The sequence below is a fragment of the Meriones unguiculatus genome, chromosome 1 (genome assembly GCF_030254825.1).
Source record: "Meriones unguiculatus strain TT.TT164.6M chromosome 1, Bangor_MerUng_6.1, whole genome shotgun sequence".
Classification (NCBI taxonomy): Eukaryota; Metazoa; Chordata; class Mammalia; order Rodentia; family Muridae; genus Meriones; species Meriones unguiculatus.
The window spans coordinates 57,907,693-57,929,109 of record NC_083349.1 but is presented as its reverse complement, the minus strand read 5'-3'; the positions used below and the strand labels follow the sequence as shown (position 1 = coordinate 57,929,109).

The 21,417-nt window shown below is 37.8% G+C and overlaps 1 protein-coding gene and 1 non-coding gene across 3 annotated transcripts in view; one reads left to right on the top strand and one right to left on the bottom strand.

The window, feature by feature from the left end:
• Positions 1 to 21,417, top strand: part of Hpse2 (heparanase 2 (inactive)) — a 592,793-nt gene that overhangs the window by 48,266 nt on the left and 523,110 nt on the right. The window lies entirely within an intron of this gene.
• On the bottom strand, positions 4,843 to 4,985 carry LOC132651549 (small nucleolar RNA SNORA48). The gene has a single exon (XR_009589158.1). It is a non-coding gene; the product is annotated as a small nucleolar RNA SNORA48 (small nucleolar RNA).

The window sequence follows — 21,417 nt, the reverse complement described above, 5'->3', positions numbered from 1 at the left end:
TAGATGACCACTTCAGACTCCATATCCTGCATTACCAGGAGTCCTCACCAGGCTTACCATCATGGATTCCTGGAAGTTTCCACTGCAGTAGTTTTTACGCCACCAATGCTTCCCAATTCCAGTTGTCTCTGCCAGGACTCCCTTCCTCCATATTTCCCTGCTACCTATTTCCTCTCGGTCTTATCCCCATTAGCTCCCAGTCCACCATAAGATCTATTCTATTTCCTAGTTGTATCTATTTGCCTGCAAATCTTATTATGTAAAAATTTTTTTTAACAGCTGAGTAATACTCCGTTGTGTAAATGTACCACATTTTCATTTCTCATTCTTCATTTGAGGGACATCTAGGTTGTTTCCAGTTCCTAGCTTTTATGAATAAAGCTGCATTGAACATACTCGAACAAGTAGGATGAAGTGTTCTTTGGGTATATGCCCAATGGTGGCATAGGCCAAATTTTCAGTTAGTTCAATTCCCGATTTTCTGAGGAATCACCATATTGATTTTCATAGTGACTGTGAAAATTTGCACTCCTACCAGAAATGGAGGAGTGTTTTCTTTATTCTACATCTTTGCCAGCATAAGCTGTCACGTCTGTTTTTAATCTTAATTATTCCGACAGGTGTTAGATAGAATCTCAAAGTAGACATCCAGCAGACATCCAGTTTGGCCAACACCATTTATTGAAGCTGAGTTTTTTTTTTTTTTTTTTTTTCCAGTGAGTATTTCTGGCTTCTTTATATACATAAAAAAAAAAATCAGGTGGCCATTCCCCTGATGGCTAAGGATATTGACCATTTCTTTAGTGTTCCTCAGCCATTTGTGATTTATCTATTAAGAATTCTCTGTTTAGAATCCCATTTTTAAATTGGATTATTTGAGTTTTTTTTAATACCTAGTTCCTTCAGTTCTTCTTCTTTTTTTTTTTTTACTTTAAAAAAATTCTTTATTAATCACACTTTATTCACTTTGTAACCCCCCTGTGTTTTCCTTCCTCCTCCCATCCCAATCCCTCCCTTCCTCCACCCTCTGCATGCATGCCCCTCCCTAAGTTCACTGATAGGGGAGGTCTTCTTTTCCTTCCTTCTGATTCTAGTCAATTAGGTCTCATCAGGAGTGGCTGCATTGTCTTCTTCTGTGGCCTGGTAATGCTGCTTCCCCCTCAGGGGGAGGTAATTAAAGAGCAGGCCAATCAGTTCATGTCAGAGACAGTCCCTGTTCCTATTACAATGGAACCCACTTGGATACTGAACTGCCATGGGCTACATTTGTGCAGGGGTCTTAGGTTATCTCCATGCATAGTCCTTGGTTGGAGTATCAGTCTCAGGAAAGACCTCTGTGCACAGATTTTTTGGTTCTGTTGCTCTCCTTGTGGAGTTCCTGTCCTCTCCAGATCTTACTGTTTCCCATTTCTTTCATAAGATTCCCTGTACTCTGCCCAAAAGTTGCCCATAATTCTCAGCATCTGCATTGATAGGCTGCAGGGCAGAGCCTTTCAGAGGTCCTCTGTGTCAGGCTCCTGACTTGTTCCCTCTTTTCTCCTTCTTCTGATATCCATCCTCTTTGCCTTTCTGGATAGGAATTGAGCATTTTAGCAAGAGCCCTCTCTCTTGATTAGTTTCTTTAGGTGTACAGATTCTAGTAGGTTTATCCTATATTATATATCTATATGAGTGAGTATATACCGTGTGTGTCTTTTTGCTTCTGGGATAGTTCACTCAGGGTAATCTTTTCCAGAAAAAAAACACATGATCATTTCCTTAGATGCTGAAAAGGCATTTGACAAAATCCAACATCCATTCAGGATTGTTTTAGCTATCTTCAGGTTTGTTTTTGTTTTTGTCTTTCCAAATGAACTTGAGAATTGCCCTTTTAAGGTTTGTAAAGAATTGTATTGGAATTTTTTATGGGCATTTCATTGAATTCGGAGATTGCTTTTGGTAGGCTGACCATTTTTACTATGTTAATTCTACAGATTCATAAACATGGAAGCCCTTTCTATCTTCTGATATCTTCATCAATTTCTTTCTTCAATGACTTGAAGTTTTGAATCACACAAGTCTTTTACTTGCTTGGTTAGAATTACCCCAAGATATTTTATATCAATTGAGACTATTGTGAAGGACTTTTTTCCTGATTTCTTTCTCAGTCCATTTGTCATTTGTATCTAGGAGGGCTACTAATTTTTTTAAGTTTATTTTGTATCCAGTCACAATGCTGAAAGTGTTTATCTGCTGTAGGAGTTCTCTGGTGGAAATTTTAAGGTCACTTATGTATACTATCCTATCATTTGCATATAAAGATACTTTGACTTCTTCCTTTATAATTTGTCTCTTCTTGATCTCCTGAAGTTTTCTTATTGCTGTATCTAAAACTTCAAGTACTATATTGAATAGATATGGAGAGAGTGGAACCCTTGTTTTGTTCCTGATTTCAGTGGAATTGTTTTGTGTGCTCTTCATTTAATTTGATATTTGTTATAGGCTTACTCTAAATTGCCTTTATTATTTTTAGGTATGGCCCTTGTGTCCATAATCACTCCAAGACTTTTATCATGAAGGTGTGCTAAATTTTGTCACAGGCTTTTCATATCTATTGAAATAATCATGTTTTTTTCTTTCAGTTTATTTATATGGTGTGTTACATTTACTATTTTTTGTATGTTGAACCATTCTTGCATTTCTGGGATGAAGCTTATTGGTCATGGTGGATGATCTTTTTTTTTATACATTCTTGGATTCAGTTTGAGAATATTTTGTTGAGTATTTTTTTTCATCAATGTTCATAAGGGAAATTCATCTACAGTTCTCTTTTTTTGTTTAGTCTTTATGTAGTTTGAGTAGTAGTGTGACAGTGGCTTTATAAAATGAATTGGGCAGTGTTCTTCTGCTTTTATTTTGTGGAATAATTTGAGGGGAATTGTTGTTAACTCTTCTTTGAAAGTATGGTAGAATTCTGCACTAAAACTGTCTGGCTCTGTGTCTCATAAGTTTGGGAATGTTATGTAATCATTTTTATTCAATTATAGACAGTTTGTTTAGTTCTTAATTTCTTCCTTGACCCATTTTTCATTCAGTAGAGAGTTGTTCAGTTTCTATGAGTTTCTAAGCATTATGTTGTTTTTGTAGTTGTTAACCTGTGGTGGTCAGCTAGGATGCAGAGTGTTATTTCAATTTTCTTATATCTGTTAAGATTTGCTTTGTGTCTAAGTGTATGAGTGGTTGAGAAGGTATATCTTTTGTGTTTGGGTAAAATGTTCTGTAAAAATCTGGTAGGTCCATTTGGTTTGCAGCATCTGCTAGCTCCAGCATTTCTTTGTTTAGTTTTTGTCTGGATGACCTGTGTATTGGTGAGAGTGGGGTATTGAAGTCTCCCACTATCAGTGTGTGCGGGTCAATGTGTGAGTGAAGCTGTAATAGAGTTTATCATAACACTTAGGTGCCCTTGTTGTTGTGGCATAGATAGTAAGAACTGAGATTGATCACCTCCCACTGAGGTGTGCAGCCTTGCCTGGCCACAGAGGAAGACAATGCAGTCAGTCCTGAGGGTATCTGATAGACTAGGGTCAGCTAGAAGGGGAGGAGGACCTCCCCTTTCAGTGGATTAGGGGAGGGCCATAGGGGGAGAAGAGGGAGGAAAGGTGGGATTGGGAGGAAATGAGGGAGGGAGCCACAGCTGGGATACAAATTGAATAAATTGTAATAAATGATAATAATTAAAAAATCTTGAGTGAAAAAAAATGAGATATCTTTTTAAAAACTTTTTGATTCTTTGTGAGTTTCATGTCATGTACCTCAGTCCCACTCATCTTTCCATCCCCTCATATCTGCACTTCACCTTTGCAACATCCCCCTTAAAATAACAAACAAACCAACAAAAACAAAGCATAAGAAAGCGTCTCATTGTGGAAGATGTAGTATGTCACAGTGTCTTCCATAGTACAGACCTCTGTCCACACGTCTTCACATGCAAATGTTCATTGCAATGAGCCATTTGTCTGGTTTAAGATCTCTGGCTTTTGGGATACCATCAATATTGGATCCTCACCAGGACTTCTAGATATCCTGTTGTTGCCCAGTGTCATGGAGATCCTGAATCTTTGGATCAGCAGGAGTGGCCCTTTCTTGTGTTCCAACCATTCACCGAAGATGAGTGGCAGGGTCAGCTCTCCCATACTGGTACCCTTGGGGCTGGCTTACCCACACTCTTGCCACAAGGGCCAGCTCCACTGTACTGGGTGAGGCACAGGGCTCTCCTGAGTGCTGCTGCTGCTGCTGAGAGATGGAGCTAGCTCTCCAGGACACCACAACCAGTGATGGGCAGGGCCAGTTCTGTATAGCCCCTGGACATCCAACTGTTCCCCACTAGCTCCCTGACCAGGGACATCCCCATGTTCTATAGTGGCAATATGAGACACGGTTATAGATACTGACCCCTTTCACTGTGTAGCCAGGGACCCAGACATAGCCCTCAGCAGCAGTTTGGGCTAGGACCTCACCATAGTCCCAGATGGTGGGGCTGGCCTCTCATAACAGGTTACTCCTCTCCGTCCTCAAGTCTCCAGTTTCATTTCTCTCCACAGTGCTTAAGCTGCTTTACTTCTTGTTCTCTTCCATCTATCCACCACAGAGTTGTACATTGTGGTGGCTCCAACTCTAAGCTGACCTTGCAGCTGGTAGGCTTCTGGGTGTCATTCTCCACTGTGCTGTGTGGTCTGGTGGCAAGTGGGTATCTATGGCCTGCCTATGCCATCTGCGTAAGGTCAGGTGTGTGGGTAGTCCCAGGTCTCTGTACTCCTCTTCCCATGCTGCACTGCTTGCATTTGATTTGATCTGATTTGGATTTTATGTGTCCTAGGCATAAAACACCTTTGGCTACCAAGCCAGGCTCAAACTAGGATGAACAAAGGACTACCATCTGCTCTGCCCCTGAATGAGATAAGAACACCACCACCAACAAGGTGTCTCTTGGCCTATCGCCAAGGGGATGAGATATCATCTTGGGATTTTTTCCCTTGATGAATATGTAGTTTCTTTCTGCATCTCTTTTTATTAATTTTGGTTTGAAGTCTATTTTCTTAGATATTAAAATGGCTATACCAGCGTGCTTCTTAGGTCCTTTTGCTTGGAATATCTTTTTTCAACCTTTATCCTGAGGTAATGTCTATTCTTAATGTTGAAGTGTGTTTCTTGTATGCAGCAGAAAGATGGATCATATTTTCACATCCCTTCTGTTAATATGTGTTTTTTTTTTTTTTGTGGAGTTGAGACCATTGATATTTATATTGACCAATGATTGTTAATTTCTCTTATTTTGTTGTTGTTATTGTGTGTGTGTGTGTGTGTGTGTGCACTTCCATTTTTTGGTTTTGCTGGTGTGAACTTATTTATTTTGTCTGTGTTTTTATGGGTGTAGTATAGTTCTGAGGGAAGAGGTTTTCCCAAAGCACCTGTTTCATCTCTGAAGGGAAAGATATCTTGGCAGTTGGGAGCCAAGGAATAACACAAAATCACATCACACAGCAAACCTCACACAAGAGATTTATTGGGAAGACACAAGAGGGCACTGCATTTGCTTGTGTGAGAAGCAGCAAAGAACTGAGTGGTGACAAGTTTTATATACGGTTTCTTGGGGAAAGTTTTCTAGGGTGGCCGGGGATTGATGGGATTTTATGGCCTAATCTTGGGGCAAGCTCAGAGATTGGTGGGAGTTTCATGGCTTGATATTGTCTTGTTTTCCCTGTAGGGTAGATCTTGGTCATCTGTGTCTCAGGGGGCTGGAAATGCTATTAGAGTAATCTGGGGGTGGTGCCTGACACTTGAACACCACAAGGTGCTTACGTTGGTAATCTTCTTGGTTTAGATTTTTATCTTCTAGCAAATTCTGTAGGGCTGAATTTGTAGATAGGTGTTGTTTAAATTTGACTTTATCGTGTAATATCTTGTTTTTTCCATCTATGGTGAGTAAAAATTTTGCTGGGTATGTTAATCTGGGCTGGTAGCTGTGGTCTCATAGAGTCTGCAGCACATTTGTCTAAGCCATTCTGGCTTTTAGAGCCTCCACTGAGAAATATGGTGTAATTATTATTTTATTTATTTTTAGCTTTTACTATTGTTTTTGTTCTGTGTAGTGTTTTGATTATTATGTAGTGAGGAGAGTTGCTTTTCTTTTCTTGTCTACTTAGTGTTCTGTATACTTCTTGTACCTTTATAGGCATGTTCTTCTTTTAGGTTAGAAAAATTATCTTATGTGATTTTGCTGAAAATATTTTCTGGGTCTTTGAGCTGGTATTTTTTTCTTCCTTTATTCCTATTGTTTGTAAGTTTGGGCTTTTCATAGTGTTCTAGATTTCTGGATGTTTTGTGTCAGTAAGCTTTTAGATTTAACATTTCTTTGACTGAAGTATCTGTTTCTTCTATCATATCTTCAATGCCTGAGATTCTCTCTTCCATCTCTTGTATTCTGTTGGTGAAGCTTGCCTCTGTAATTTCTGTTCACAGGATAGGATACAATATGATGGCCCTCACCATCACAGAGAGGCTTGCTCTTGAACTATGGCCAATGTTGACCAAGTATCCTTTATATAGTTGGCTTTATGGCAGGAGCTATAGCAGCTATAGAATTAGGCACAGGCCTTCTTCCCTTCCTTCCAGCTACACAAGAGCAGCCAGTGCTCTTAACCAGTGCTCTTAACCACTGAGCCATCTTTCCATTGCTCCCTACCCGTGCACTCTTAAGGAACTTAGTATAGTTATATAAGCACAACAAAATTTCTTTAACAACCCTGGAGGTCATCAAAGGCAATATAGAGGAACTAGATTATCTATCTTACATGAGACTTTAGACCTAGTAAGGTCTGAAAAAGAAGAATAAGGCTTGCAAGAAGGATAGGTATCAAGGTTTTCCTTGAGTGATGATATATTTGGATAAGAATGATACTCCAACCAAGTACCATGCATGGAGATAACCTAGAATCCCTGCACAGATGTAGCCATGGCAGTTCAGTGTCCAAGTGGGTTCCATAGTAATGGGAAGAGGGACTGTCTCTGACAACTGATTGGCCTGCTCTTTGATCACCTTCCCCTGAGTGGGGAGCAGGCTTACCAGGCCACAGAGGAAGACAATGCAGCCACTCCTGATGAGACTTAATAGACTAGGATCAGAAGGAAGGAAAAGAAGACCTCCCTATCAGTGGACTTGGGAAGGGGCATGCGTGGAGAAGGAAAAGGAAGAGAGGTATTGGGAGGGGAGGAAGGAGGGAGCTACAGGGGAGATACAAAGTGAATAAAGTATAATTAATAAAAAATTAAAAAATAGATGATAGGACCAAAGTTGGGAAAACTGGACATACATATGTAGAAGACTAACTAGATTCTTCTTTCTCATTCTGTGTAAAAGTGAATTCAAAACAACCAAAGACTCTTAATGTAATACCTGGAACTTTAAAACTACTAGAGAAAAAAATCTAGGGGAAATTGTTCAGTATGTGCACAGACAATGACAATGACTCTGGCAGTTCAGGAAATAATAGCAAGAATTGACAAATGGGATTGTATGAAATTAAAAAAAACAGCAAATCAAAAGAAATAATTAACAGAGTGAAATGACAATGTACAGAATATGACAAAAATATTTGCCAGCTATTTATCTGGTACCTGTATAATAATCAGTATATATAAAGACCATGCATGGATATAACCCAGAATCCCTTCTCAGATGTAGCCCATGGCAGCTCAGTATCCAAGTGGGTTACCCTAGTAAGGGGAACAGGGACTGTTTCTGTCATGAACTCAATGGCTGGCTCTTTGACATCCACCCCCCAAGGGAGGAGCAGCCTTGCTAGGCCATAGAAGAGGACATTGCAGACAGTCCTGAAGAGACCTGATAAGCTAGGGTCAGATGAAAGGGGAGGAGCACCTCGCCTATCAGTGGACTTAGAGAGGGGCAGGGAGGAGATGAGAGAGAGAGGGTAGGATTGGGAGGGAATGAAGGAGAGGGCTACAGCTGGGATACAGAATTAATAAACTGTAACTAATATAAAAAATAAAAAAATTAATTAAAAAAGATGTTATTGCCAAAAAATGTCAGTCATTACTTTTGTATTTTGTGGTGACAGTATATTATGATTTTTCAGAGACCATTGTTTTAAAATAATTTTCATTTTCCTAGGACCTCTTTTTGAAACACTAAATAAAGAGAAATTCATGCAGGGAAGTGAAAAAAAAAAAGAACTTAAAACGACAAAAGAACAAATCATAGGCAAGAAATCTAGAAGAAATGAATGGGCAAGAAACAGACAAGTAAAATGGAATTTTTATATGAAGAAATCTTAACAGCTAATAAATACATGAAAAATATCAATTTTATCTATATGGAAATGCAAATTAAATTTATATTGAGAGTCCATCTTACCCTCATCAAAATGTCTACCATCACCCCCCCCCCCCAAATGGTGAGGATTTAGAGATAAAGGAACCTTTTATATACTGCTGGTAGGAATGTACATAAGTACAGCCACAAAGGAAATAAGAACAGAGGTTTCTCAAAAAAAAAAAAAAATATATATATATATATATAGGACTTCCATATGATTCATTACCACCATCTCTGGATAGTATGTCACAAAGAATCAAAGTCAGCTAACAGTTGAGATACTTTTCCAGCAACCTCCTGGATCCCCTGGCTCTTTTTGTCCTTTCTTCTGCAGTGTTAAATGGGCCTTAGGTACAGGAGCTTTATTGTAGATGTATCTTTTGGGACTGAGCTCTACAACTTTGCACTCTGATTGGTTGTAGTGTTGTTTAATGGTCTCCTTCTGTTGCAAAGAAAAATTTTCTTGATAAGGGGTGATGTGGATGTAAGAACAAGTATTTAGAGTGTAGTTAGGGATTATACTGGTTTAGTAAAGTGATGATTGTAGGTTTGCCACCAAGTTTCCAGAGCTAACTTCACTAGTTCTGGATAGTTGCCTAGATTTTTAATGCCAGTCATGATTTTCCTCTTGTTGAACAGGCCTTATCACTATAGTCATTACATTAGCCATACTTTTCTTGGTTCCAGGAATTGTGTGTGTATAATAATGACAATATATATTTTTCAGGATATTTTTGCTTTGCTTTTTACTCACAACTTTCTAAACTTGGTAAAAGCACTGTGCAAAAGCCATGCCAAGTCTTGAATTCTGGGCTTCTTTGACAGTTCTTCCATAATATTAATTAGCCTATCAATTTTAAATGCAGTGTCTCATAGTGTCATAGTATGGATAAAACGCAAATAAGTTTTTGGCTTCAATGGAACATAAATGACTTCCAGTGTAACTTATAGTAGCGTTATCATTCCCATCTGGAGCCTCATGAGGACTGTCTTTACACATTCTTATGGATATGTAAAGTCTTCACAGTTCCCACCATAATCATTGATCAATCTATGTTTATAGCACTTTAGCATGTCTTTAGTACTTATCTCTAAATTTTCCCAAAATTTCCCACACAACAGTTCCAGAATTTTAATCTTCTTTTTAAAAATTTATTTATTTTTTATGAATTACAGTTTATTCAGTTTGTATCGCAGCTGTAGCACCCTCCCTTATCTTCTCCCAATCCTACCCTCTTTTCCTCATCTCCTTCCATGCCCCTCTCCAAGTCCACTGATAGGGGAGGTCCTCCTCCCCTTCCATCTGATCCTAGACTATCAGATCTCATCAGATCTGGCTGCATTGTCTTCCTCTGTGGCCTGGTAAGGCTGCTACCTCCTCAGGGGAACGTGATCAAAGAGCCATCCACTGAGTTCATGTCAGAGACAATCCCTGTTCCCTTTATTAGGGAACCCACTTAAACACTGGCCTGCCATGTGCTACATTTGTGCAGGGGTTCTAGATTATCTCCATGAATGGTCCTCGGTTGGAATATCAATCTCAGAAAACACCCTGTGCCCAGATTTTTTGGTTCTGTTGCTCTCCTTGTAGAGCTCCTGTCTCCTCCAGGCCTTTATATTTCCTCCTTCTTTCATAAGATTCTCTGCACTCTGCCTAAACTTTGGCTATGAATCTCAGGATCTGCTTTAATACCCTCATGAGTAGAGTCTTTCAGAGGCCCTCTGTGGTAGACTCCTGTCCTGTTCCCTGTTTTCTCCCTCTTCTGATGTCCATCCCATTTGCCTTTCTGAGTGAGGATTAATCATCTTACCCAGGGTCCTCCTTCTTGCTTAGCTTCTTTAGGTATACAGAGTTTAGTATGTTTATTCTATATTATATGTCTAATATCCACTTATAAGTGAGTATATACCATGTGTGTCTTTCTGCTTCTGGGATAGCTCACTCAGGATGATCTTTTCTAGTTCCCACCATTTGCCCAGAAATTTCATGATTTCCTTTTTTTTTCTTTTTTTTTTTTAATTGCTGAGTAGTATTCCATTGTGTAAATGTACTACAATTTCTGAATCCATTCCTTCATTGAGGAACATCTGTGTTGTTTCTAGATTTTGGCTCTGACAAATAAGGCTGCTATGAACATGGATGAGCAAATGTCAGTTCCAGAAATTTTTGAACCACTTTGTCAGAAAGTCCCAAAGACATTACTCCTCTGGTACCAATTTTCTGGGTTAATTAGAGTTTCCTGAGAAAAAAGTATGTATTATAGGGATTTAGGATTTGTTTTTATTTACAGTTTTAGAGGTTTGATTCCATAGTTGTTTGGCTCCATTCCTTATGGTCCTGAGACTAATTAAGAAGGACCTTATGGAGATGGAGCATGTTGAAGAATTCCATAGCATGGCATGCAGGAAGCAGAGAATGATGATGGTGCGGGAAAATGTCTGTCTTTTAAGAGCATTCCACTGACCTACTTTGTTTTAAACATGACTCCACATCTTACATTGTAGTATTTCTCATCAGTGCTAGCATATAATTAATCCATCAAGAGATTAATTCATTATTTGCATCAAAGCCCTTAGAATTCTGTCACTTCCCCAAACTCCATCAGCTGGCAATCAAGCCATGAGTACAAGAGCCTTTTGAAATCTTCTGAGATTCAAGCTATAAAAATTTTCCTGTGGTTCTCTGTCTTTGTTATAATGTTTACCACTTACCTCATGTCTTAAGGAACGCTTCTTCTAATTTCCATGTTTTATTGGACACTATGTATAGCTATTATTACTTCTGGAAACTTCTTTCTTGACAATGTTGTGCTTTATTACAGCAGACAGTGATAGATAATGGGCTTCTTTGATCTCTAGCTGCCCTAAGTGTTCCCGGTACAAATAACTGCCAGAGTTATTTGAGTGAATGGACTTTAGTAAGCAACTTCTTTGATTCAGAGCTTTCGACATTTCTTCGAAGCATGAAAGATAAAAAGCACGAACCTTGAATTTGTTTCTAACCAGTTTTTCAGCTTCCTTTCCACTCGTCTGTGGTAAAAAGTCTTAGTATACTAAGTATGATAGCAAGGGAGTCATCTAAACAGGAAGCAGAATAAGGAAAGACAGAAAATATTTGTGCTTGGATTTTTTTAAATTTAATTTAATTTTTTTTATTATTAGTTACATTTTATTACCTCTGTATCCCAGCTGTATCCCACTCCCTTATTCCCTCCCAATTCCACCCTCCTTCGATCATCTCCTCCCTGCCCCTTTCCAAGTCCACTGATTGGGGAGGACATCCTCCCCCTTCATCTGACCCTGTTTTATCAGGTATCTTCAGGACTGGCTGCAAAGTCCTCCTCTGTGGCCTAGCAGGACTGCTCCTCCCTTGGGGGGGGGGGGGTAAGTCAAAGAGCCTGCCATTGAGTTCCTGTCAGAAATAGTCCCTGTTCCCCTTACTATGGGAAACCAATTGATTACTGAGCTACCAACGGGCTTCATCCGAGCAAAGGTTTTAGGTTATATCCATACATGGTCCTTGGTGGAGTGTCAGTCTCAGAAAAGACCCCTGTGCCCAGATATATTTGGTCCTTGTGGAGCTCCTATCCTTTCCACGTCATACTAACTCCCCTTCTGCCGAAGGTTTGGTTATGAGTCTTAGTATCTGTTTTGAAACACTGCTAGGTAGAGTCTTTCAGATGCCTTCTGTGGTAGACTCCTGTCATACGTCCAATGCACATCCCATTTTTCTTTCTAAGTGAGGACTGATCATCTTTCCCCGTGATAGATTTTTATTTAGACTTCTATTGACCTTTGAGCAAAAAGCTACCCCATACACACACACACACACACACACACACACACACACACACACACACACCTGTACATATATATTCTCTCATCTCTTTTCTATGCTTATATAAGTTTTTATTACATTGTTTTAGCACGTTCTCACATGTTCCATGGTATTTGTTTCAGTTTCTCCAACATTTATTCATATTTTATTCCTCATGTTAATAGAGTGTATTTGATATTGAAGCTGATATAATTAATATCCAGCATATATGATGAATTCTTTCTTTGTAAAGCCTCCTCCTCTCTGAGCTAGCTCTATGTAGGTCCCCTGAGGCTGCCACTAGGAGGCTCCAAAACCATCCACATGAAGAAATTTGGTTTGCTTCCAGGTTAGGCAAAGATCTGATGATGCTTTACAAAGTCTTATAAAAATTTAGATATCTAAATGTTTTATAGTTTTCAAATTCTCTACTTTTTGACTTTGTTGTCATTGGCTTTGGATTACATATTTCTTTTGGAGAACTTATACTAACGTGATAAACCAAGAATATGAACGTCCTACTCATAGCCAATTTACCCATGTCATAGAAAGTCAATTCTCCAAGGAGAAGAGAAGGAACAGAATGAAGATAAGGTGTACTTATTCATCTAAATATGTATATGAAGGGTAATTCTTTGCTTTTTTTTTACTTATAGTTTATTTAACTTCCAAAGGATTCAAAAATATTTCAGTAATTCTTTGACAGTTTCATAGCCTGCCTTCTGACCATAGTCATCTTCTTATTCTGATTTGTCCAATTTTCTCTCCCACTCCCTTCCTCACCAACCCACCTAACTTCCAAAGGATTTTTAATATATTAAATTCCAACAGAAATTACTAGATAAGAGTATTACTGCTCAATTAACAAATACGCCAAACTATTGGCCATATTTGGCACTTATGACTACTGTTTCAGTGGAGCTGATACTAAACTATTTCTAAGAAGGGTGTCTTTTTAAGGTGTCCTTAATACTGAGATAAATCTATGGCTTCTGAACATTTTGTTTCTTTACTGTTTGGAGATGATGAATATAAAAGGAACATGCAGAACTATATTAATACCTCCATGTATTTTTGAATTTTTCTTTAATCTAAATGTGTATACTTTGTGGAGTTCTTTAGAACTTTTCTTTCAGGAGTTCTTCAGAACTCAACAACCATTTTTTTTTCTAAATTGAGAGTAATTATAACTGAATCTTAGATTAAAAAATGTTAATATGGTCACACTTTTTACATAATGCATGGATTCTACTGCGTTTGTTTTAGAGTGCCTGAAGACATCTCAAGTGAACCAGCCTATGTCTTGATTTTGACCTAGTTTATTACATACCTCCTCTTGTCGCAGCCCATTTTTTTTCCTAAGAAATAATGGTTTATTGCCAACGTTGTATATCAGTGCTAACATTTATGATTCCTTGCAGTCCTTTTATTTAGCACTTCTGTGAAAAACATCCATGAAGCAAAGAAAATATCTTAGTGAATGAAATCTCAGAAAATGCAGATGAAATAACTAAAGCAGTTCTGATACATGATGGTTCTTTGTTTAGATTTGTACTAGATCTTGATCTTCAAGGATTCTCTCTTGATAATAGACAGCAGATTGATTGGATATAAGGGATAGTACTACTAGTATACAGATGACAAGTCAGAGCTGTGGGCAATGGGGTAGGCCATAGAGACATTTAATAGAGGAATGATGTAAGCTTATTAGTGGTGTGATGGCTCTGCTGCATGGTTCAGCACTGGGCCTGGTTATGAAAGTTTTCATGAACATTCTTGAAATCAAACTGATGTCTTCATCTGGGAATGATGTGGAGCTGGAGAAATAATGTAGACCAGAGAGAGAGAGAGAGAGAGAGAGAGAGAGAGAGAGAGAGAGCTCAAGAAGAGACTTAAATATTCATGGACATCTGCCAACTCTCCATATATAGCTGCATACATTTAGTACAAGTGGAAAAAAAAATACTTGCTGAGGCTGATTCTATCACAGACTCATTTATTCTGTTGGATGATATAATCCATTCTGTCGAATGATATAATCAGCAGTCAGGGGAACTGGGTTCTAATCTTTGCTAGGTACAAACATTACTAAAACCTCTGAAAAATTTTACACCAACCTTCATTTCTTTTTTTTTTAAACTTATTTTTATTTTTCTATTCATTTTTAGTTATTTTGAGGAAGTATTCCCTGTATAGCCTTGGCTGTATTTGAACTTGCTCTGTACATCAGGCTGGCCTTGAACTCAGAGATCCACTTGCCTCTACCTGGCAAGTGCTGGAATTAAAGGGATGTGCCACCTACTCCTGGTCTATCTGTGAAATGTAAGGGTATTTACTGCTTTACCTGTTCCCCTAGATCAGGAGTCAGCAAAAGTATACTTTCAGATAAAATTTTGTCAGCATCTGTTTTATTAAACATTTATTGGAGCACAGCCTTACTTATTCCATTTAAAATTAGGAAGAATTCAACAATGTCTTGAAGTCACTTCTATGCTTGGGATTCTACTTGTGTGGTATCATAAAGTCATCTATTATGAAGGGTCTGAGAATTTTACCATAATTTTAGATTAACAGAGGAGAATTTACCAGCATATCTTGGATACTGGCATTAAATGAGAGATTCATATGCCATAGAAAATGATTTTATTTTAAAATAGGACAAAGTAATCACTGTTTTGCAGTAGTTTTCTGAATCCCAGTTTCCACAGAGCAACAGGAATGCTAGATGTTTGTCTTAGTGCATTTTGCACTACTACGACAGCATCAGATATAATGCATAAAAGCTCTCATATATGAAGGCTGAGAGCTTTACATCAAGGTGTATCTTATATATCTTTAGACCATTTTCTTCTGTGATAACAGCGTTGAAGTCTTTACACAGTGAGAGGGCAAAGAGAACACTCAGGAAAAACTAGAGAATATGAGGAAGAAAACCACTGCTGTTGTAATTCATGATTCTCTGGAACCATGAAGGAAAAATCCATGACTCTTTTAAAAAAATATATTGTTAAAGATTTGTTTATTTATACAGTGCATGTATGCAGGCAGGCCAGAAGAGGGCATCTGATCTCAGTATAGGTGGTCATGAGACTGGGAATTGAACTCAGGACCTCCAGAAGAGCAACCAGTGCTCTTAACCTTTGAGCCATCTATCCAGTCTGAATCTATGATTCTTTTACTCATGCTCTACATAAAAGTAATCGGTAATAATCATGTTGTATGCTCAATGTTGTGCTGTCTTAAAATTTCTTCTTTCAAAGAAATTAGTTCATTATTTTAAAATTTAGTTTTTGGCAAGTTCTTAGAACACAGATAGAAGGCAAACAAATTCTTTTAAAAAATATAATATGAATGGCTTCTATAACAGAGCAAGTTGCTAACAGAACTTTTATTATTTTCTAAAACATTTTGAATCATGCTTCTATTGTCAGCATTACTCTCATTACACTGTGTTCCAGAGTCCTACTAGGATAACTTATTAATGTCTATGTCTAACATTCAACCACTTTTCTAGTGCAAAGTGTTTCAAATCTTTATAAAAAAATACATGGGTAGGTTCCTTACAACAGTGACTCCATTGCTCTGTACTAATTCCTCTATTAGTTACTTCTGTTGCTTTGGTAAGTACCATAGCCAAAGTACCATAAAGAAGAAAGTTTATTTTGGCTTACAGTTCTAGAGAGCTAGAGTCTGTAATAGTGGCAAGAGAAGGAAACTGAAAGATTACATTTCAACTACACAAAAGAAGCAGACAGCACATACTAGAAATGGGACCAGCCTATGAACTCAGCATTGCTCTGTATCCTAAAAGTTTCATAACTTTTCCAAACAGCATCACCAACTGGGGATCATGTTTTCAAATATATGACCTCTTAGGGGCATTTTTTTTTTCATTCAAACCACAACACCCACTTTCTACTATTATCACAGTGATAATTAAAGTTTAACATTAAAATGGCTAAAGTATTCATCATTCTTCCATGTTCAACTGACTGTGGCTTCTCATTCCTGAAACACATAATAAAAACTGGAATAAAGAAATTAAACCTATCTGAAATCTGGTCATCAGGGCTGCTTCTATCTTGGGAAAAGTAGGTATTGTTTCCTTAAGTAGCATCTTTTTTTTTTTTAATTTAAATCATGTGTTCTGCATATTCCAATATAATCAGTGGCACAATCAAGGCAAAGAGCTATATGATCAATGGAAAGCCCGTTTACTTCTTCCAGGAGTGAGTTTGATATCAAATACAGTAATGGTAGTAGTTCGTACACTACAAAATTTGCAGATATCTCCTTTACCATGGAAATGACTAGAATATATTTGAAGTGTGGACTCCAAAGGATTATTTCTTTTTCTGTGGATACTTCTGTGTTTTTGCTGATCGTTAACTACAAAAAGTATGACAGTTTCTAGAAGATATTCAGGGATGCTTTCTGAACCAATGACTTGCCCAGCCTGGGCAATGTTATTCCAGACAGTTTGGTGTCATAAAGGGACTTAAAATCATAAATCATGCTATCACTGCCACCCATAAGACTGATAGACTGGAATGTTTTTGTTTTGTTTTGTTTTGTTAGTTGGAAGGCTTTTTATTTTTATTTTTTCTATTTTTTCTTTTATTATTATTATTAATAACACTTTATTCACTTTGTATCCCCCCATAAGCCCCTCCCTCCTCCCCTCCCGATCCCTCCTTTCCTCCCCTTTCTGCATGCATGCCCCTTCCCAAGTCCACTGATAGGGGAGGTCTTCCTTTCCTTCTTTCTGATCTTAGACTATCGGTTCTCATCAGAAGTGGCTGCATTGTCATCTTCTGTGGCCTGGTAAGGCTGCTCCCCCCTTGGAGGGGGGTGATCAATGAGCAGGCCAATCAGATTATGTCAGAGGCAGTCCCTCTTCCCATTACTATGTAACCCGCTTGGACACTGAACTGGGAAGGCTTTTTATTACTTAGTAATTTTAATTAGTTTTAATTTCCTTAGTTCTTATGGGTCTGTTTAAGTTGTTTATCTCTTCATGGCTTGACTTTGGTAGTTTTGATGAATCAAGAAATGAACCATTTCTTTTTAGATTTCCTGGATTAATGGAATACTGGTTTTTAAAAAATATTCTCTTATAGGAACCCTTCTTCATTACTGGTGGGAGTGCAAACTTGTAAAACTACTTTGGAAATCAATCTGGCACTTTCTCAGAAAATTAGGAGTAGCACTACCTCAAGATTCAGCTATATCACTCCTGGGCATATACCCAAAAGATGACCCACCATTCAATAAGGACATTTGGTCAACTATGTTCATAGCAGCTTTATTTGTAATAGCCAGAATCTAGAAACAACCTAGATGTCCCTCGATGGAGGAATGGATAGAGAAATTATGGTACATCTACACAATGGAATACTACTCGGCTCTTTAAAACAAGGAAATCATGAAATTTGAAGGCAAATGGATAGAACTAACAGAGATCATCCTGAGTGAGGTAACACAGAAATAGAAAAGATAGGCATAGTATACACTCACTTACAAGCAGAAGATATTAGCCGTATATTATACGATAGCCATCTACAGACCTAAAGAAGCTAAACACTAAGGAGGACCCTTGGGAAGATGCTTAAATCTCATTCAGAATGGCAAACAGGATAGACACCAGAAGCGATAAAAGAGAGGAAACAGGATGGGAACCTACTGTAGAGGATCCTCTGAAAGACTCCACGCAACAGGGGATCAAAGCAGACTCTGAGACTCAGGGCCAAACTTTGGTCAGAGTGCAGGGAGTTTTATGGAAGAAGAGAGGGGTGGGGATAGAGGGACATGGAAGGGACAGGATCCCCACAAGGAGACCAACAAAGCTAAAGGATGTGAGCCCAGGGATTCCTGCAAAGACTGATGGACCAATGGAGGACCATGCAGGGAGAGGATTTAGACCTCCTGCTTGGATGTGGCTGATTAGCACTTCAGTCTCCATGTTGATTTCTGAGTGAGGGGAGTAGGGGCTGCCTCTAGCATGAACTCATTTGACTGCTCTTTGATCACTTGCCTGTGATGATGCCATCTTGGCAGGCCATGGAGAAAGAGGATCCAGGCAGTCCTGATGAGTCCCAATAAACTATGGGTAGTGGAGAACTCCCCCTTTCAGTGGACTAGAGGAAGGATATGGGGGAAAGAGGGAGGGAGGACAAGACTGGGGTGAGTTGAGGGAGGGGCTTTAATCAGGATATATAATGAATAAATTGTGAAGAAAAAATAAATTTAAAATTAATAATATATTCCATTATAATATTCTGTATTTCTTTGACTTGTGTTGTCCTCTCTTTGCTTTGGTTCATTTCACCAAAGATCTGTTAACCTTGTTTATCTTCCCAAATAACTAGCTTTATTAGATATACTAATACTTTTTTGTTTGTTTTTGTTGTTTTGGGGTTTTTTTTTGTTTCTTCATTATGTATGTGTTAACTTTTATTATTTCTTCCTATATGCTGGGTTTTTTTCTTTGATCTCCCAAATTGAATCACATCATTAAGCTATTTGTGTTTTTTTCTAAGTTGTTTTTCTTTTTTTAAATGTAGTCACATTGGGCTATAGACTTCTCTCTTAGAACTTCATTTAATATGTCCCAGGAGTTTTGTTGTGTTTTCACTTTTCATCTAACTACAGGAATATTTGGAATTTCTTCATTAAGTAATAGGTTGTTTAATCTCCATGAGTTTATATGCTTACTAGGTGTTTGCTTGCTCACAGTTTTGAGTTTTATTATATAACAATCAGAATACAAGGATCACGTCAGTTTTTTTTCTGGTGTTTGGTTAAAATATTTTGCAGATATTAGGATTATTTGATGTAAGATGTCAATTAATTCTGAGGTTTCTGTGCTTATTTTTTGTCCGTATGACTCATCTGTCGGAGAAATTGGAAATCTCTACTATTTTTGGGTTTGTGTTGAATTATTAAAAATTCCATTAGCATGCTTTTTATAAATTGAGTGTATCAGTGTTTGGTGCTTATATGTATGGTATTGTAAACATATTCTTTATCTCTTCTGATTAGTTTTGGTTTGAAGTATATTTTATCAGATATTAGGGTGACAAATCTGCTTGTTTCACGGCCTCATTTTTTTAAATGTTATCTTCTTTTCTTTACTTTTTTCTTTATTAATTACACTTTATTCACTTTGTATCCCCCCTGTGGTTCTCTCCCTCCTCCCGTCATCCCAATCCCTCCCTTCCTTCCTCCACCCTCTGCATGCATGCCCCTCCCCAAGTCCACTGATAGGGGAGGACTTCTTTTCCTTCCTTCTGATCCTAGTCAGTTAGGTCTCATCAGGAGTGGCTGAGTTGTCTTCTTCTGTGGCCTGGTAATGCTGCTTCCCCCTCAGGGGGAGGTAATTAAAGAGCAGGCCAATCAGTTCATGTCAGAGACAGTCCCTGTTCCTATTACAGTTCCTGTTCAGTATCCACTTGGATACTGAACTGCCATGGGCTACATCTATGCAGGGGTCTTAGGTTATCTCCATGCATAGTCTTTGGTTGGAGTATCAGTCTCAGGAAAGACCCCTGTGCTCAGATTTTTTGGTTCTGTTGCTCTCCTTGTGGAGTTCCTGTCCTCTCCAGATCTTACTGTTTCCTACTTCTTTCCTAAGATTCCCTGCACTCTGCCTAAAGTTTGCCTCTAAGTCTCAGCATCTACCTTGACAGTCTGCAGGGCAGAGCTTTTCAGAGGTCCTCTGTGTCAGGCTCTTGACTTGTTCCCTCTTTCCTCCTTCTTCTGATGTCCATCCTCTTTGCCTTTCTGGATAGGAATTGAGCATTTTAGTGTAGATATACCACAATTTGTGCATCCATTCCTCCACTGAGGGGCATCTGGGCTGTTTTCAGCTTCTGGCTATTACAAATAAGGCTGCTACAAACATGGTTGAGCAAATGTCCTTATTGTGTACTTGAGAATCTTTTGGATATATGCCTAGGAGTGGTATAGCTGGATCTTGAGGAAGCGCTATTCCTAGTTGTCTGAGAAAGTGCACAGCCTCATTTGTTTAGAATATTTTTTTCATCCTTTAAATTTAAGATGGTGCCTATCTCTAAAGATGAGGGTTTTTTTTTTGTTTGTTTTTTGTAGATAACAGATAGATGAATTTTATTGATCCATTCAGCTAGCCTGTGCCTTTTGGTTAGAGAATTTAGGCCATTGGTATTTAGAGTTATTATTGAAAGGTGTATATAGATAGTGATAATTTTGTTGTTCTTTTTTGACTGGTTTGTATTCTTAGTTGTGCTTTGTACTTTAATTAATTATAGATTTGTTTATTTTCTTTTTAGACTGTCTTGACTGATGCTTGTTTCTCTCTTTAGAATGATTGTATCAGGGAAAGTTTTTTTTTTTTTTTTTTTTTCCTACATTGATAGTAGTTTTGCTGGTCACTATAATCTAGGCTGGCAGTCTTGGTCTTTTAGAAGTTGGAATATATTGTTTTAGGCTCTTCTGTTTTTCACAGTTTTCATTGAGAAATGAGGTGTTATTTTTATGAGTTTTCCTTTATATATTACTGGTCTTTTTTCTTTTGCAGCTTTCAATATTTTCCTTTGTTCTGTATATTTAGTATTTTAACTATCATATGCCTCTTTTTTGCTGTTGTCTAGTTGAGTTTCTCTGTCATTCTTGTATCTGTATGTACATGTTTTTCTTTAGCTTGGGGAAAATTTCTTTTATGATTTTGTTAAAGATCTGATTTAGTCTGTTGAACTTGGATTCTTCTTCCTCATCTATGTCTATAAGTCAAATCTTTGTTTTTTTCCATATTTCCTGCATGTTCTTCTTTTAAGCTTTTTAATATTCTTAGTTTATTTCCTCTAGAATGCTTTGAATTCTAGTATGCTACATTCTGCTTGATATATTCTGCTTATAAGACTTCCTCCTGAGTTTTATGATTGGGATATTAAGTTTTTCAATTCCACCTTTGTCTTAGTTTGTATCTTCTTCTATGTATCTATCTATCTCAGTTTAACTCAGTTTTAAAAACCTCAATTATTTTGTTATTTTACACAGCCATATGTTTGTATTTCTTTGACATAACTCAAACGTTTGTTGCTATCCTCTTGGAGTTCAGTGAAGTGTTTGTTAGTATCATCTTTAAATCTTTGATAAAGATTATTATGGTTATTCTTTTAAATTTTGTGTCTTGGGATTTATCTAGTCAGTTTTCATTAGAGAATAGTTCTATAGGACTAGTGAGTTTGAT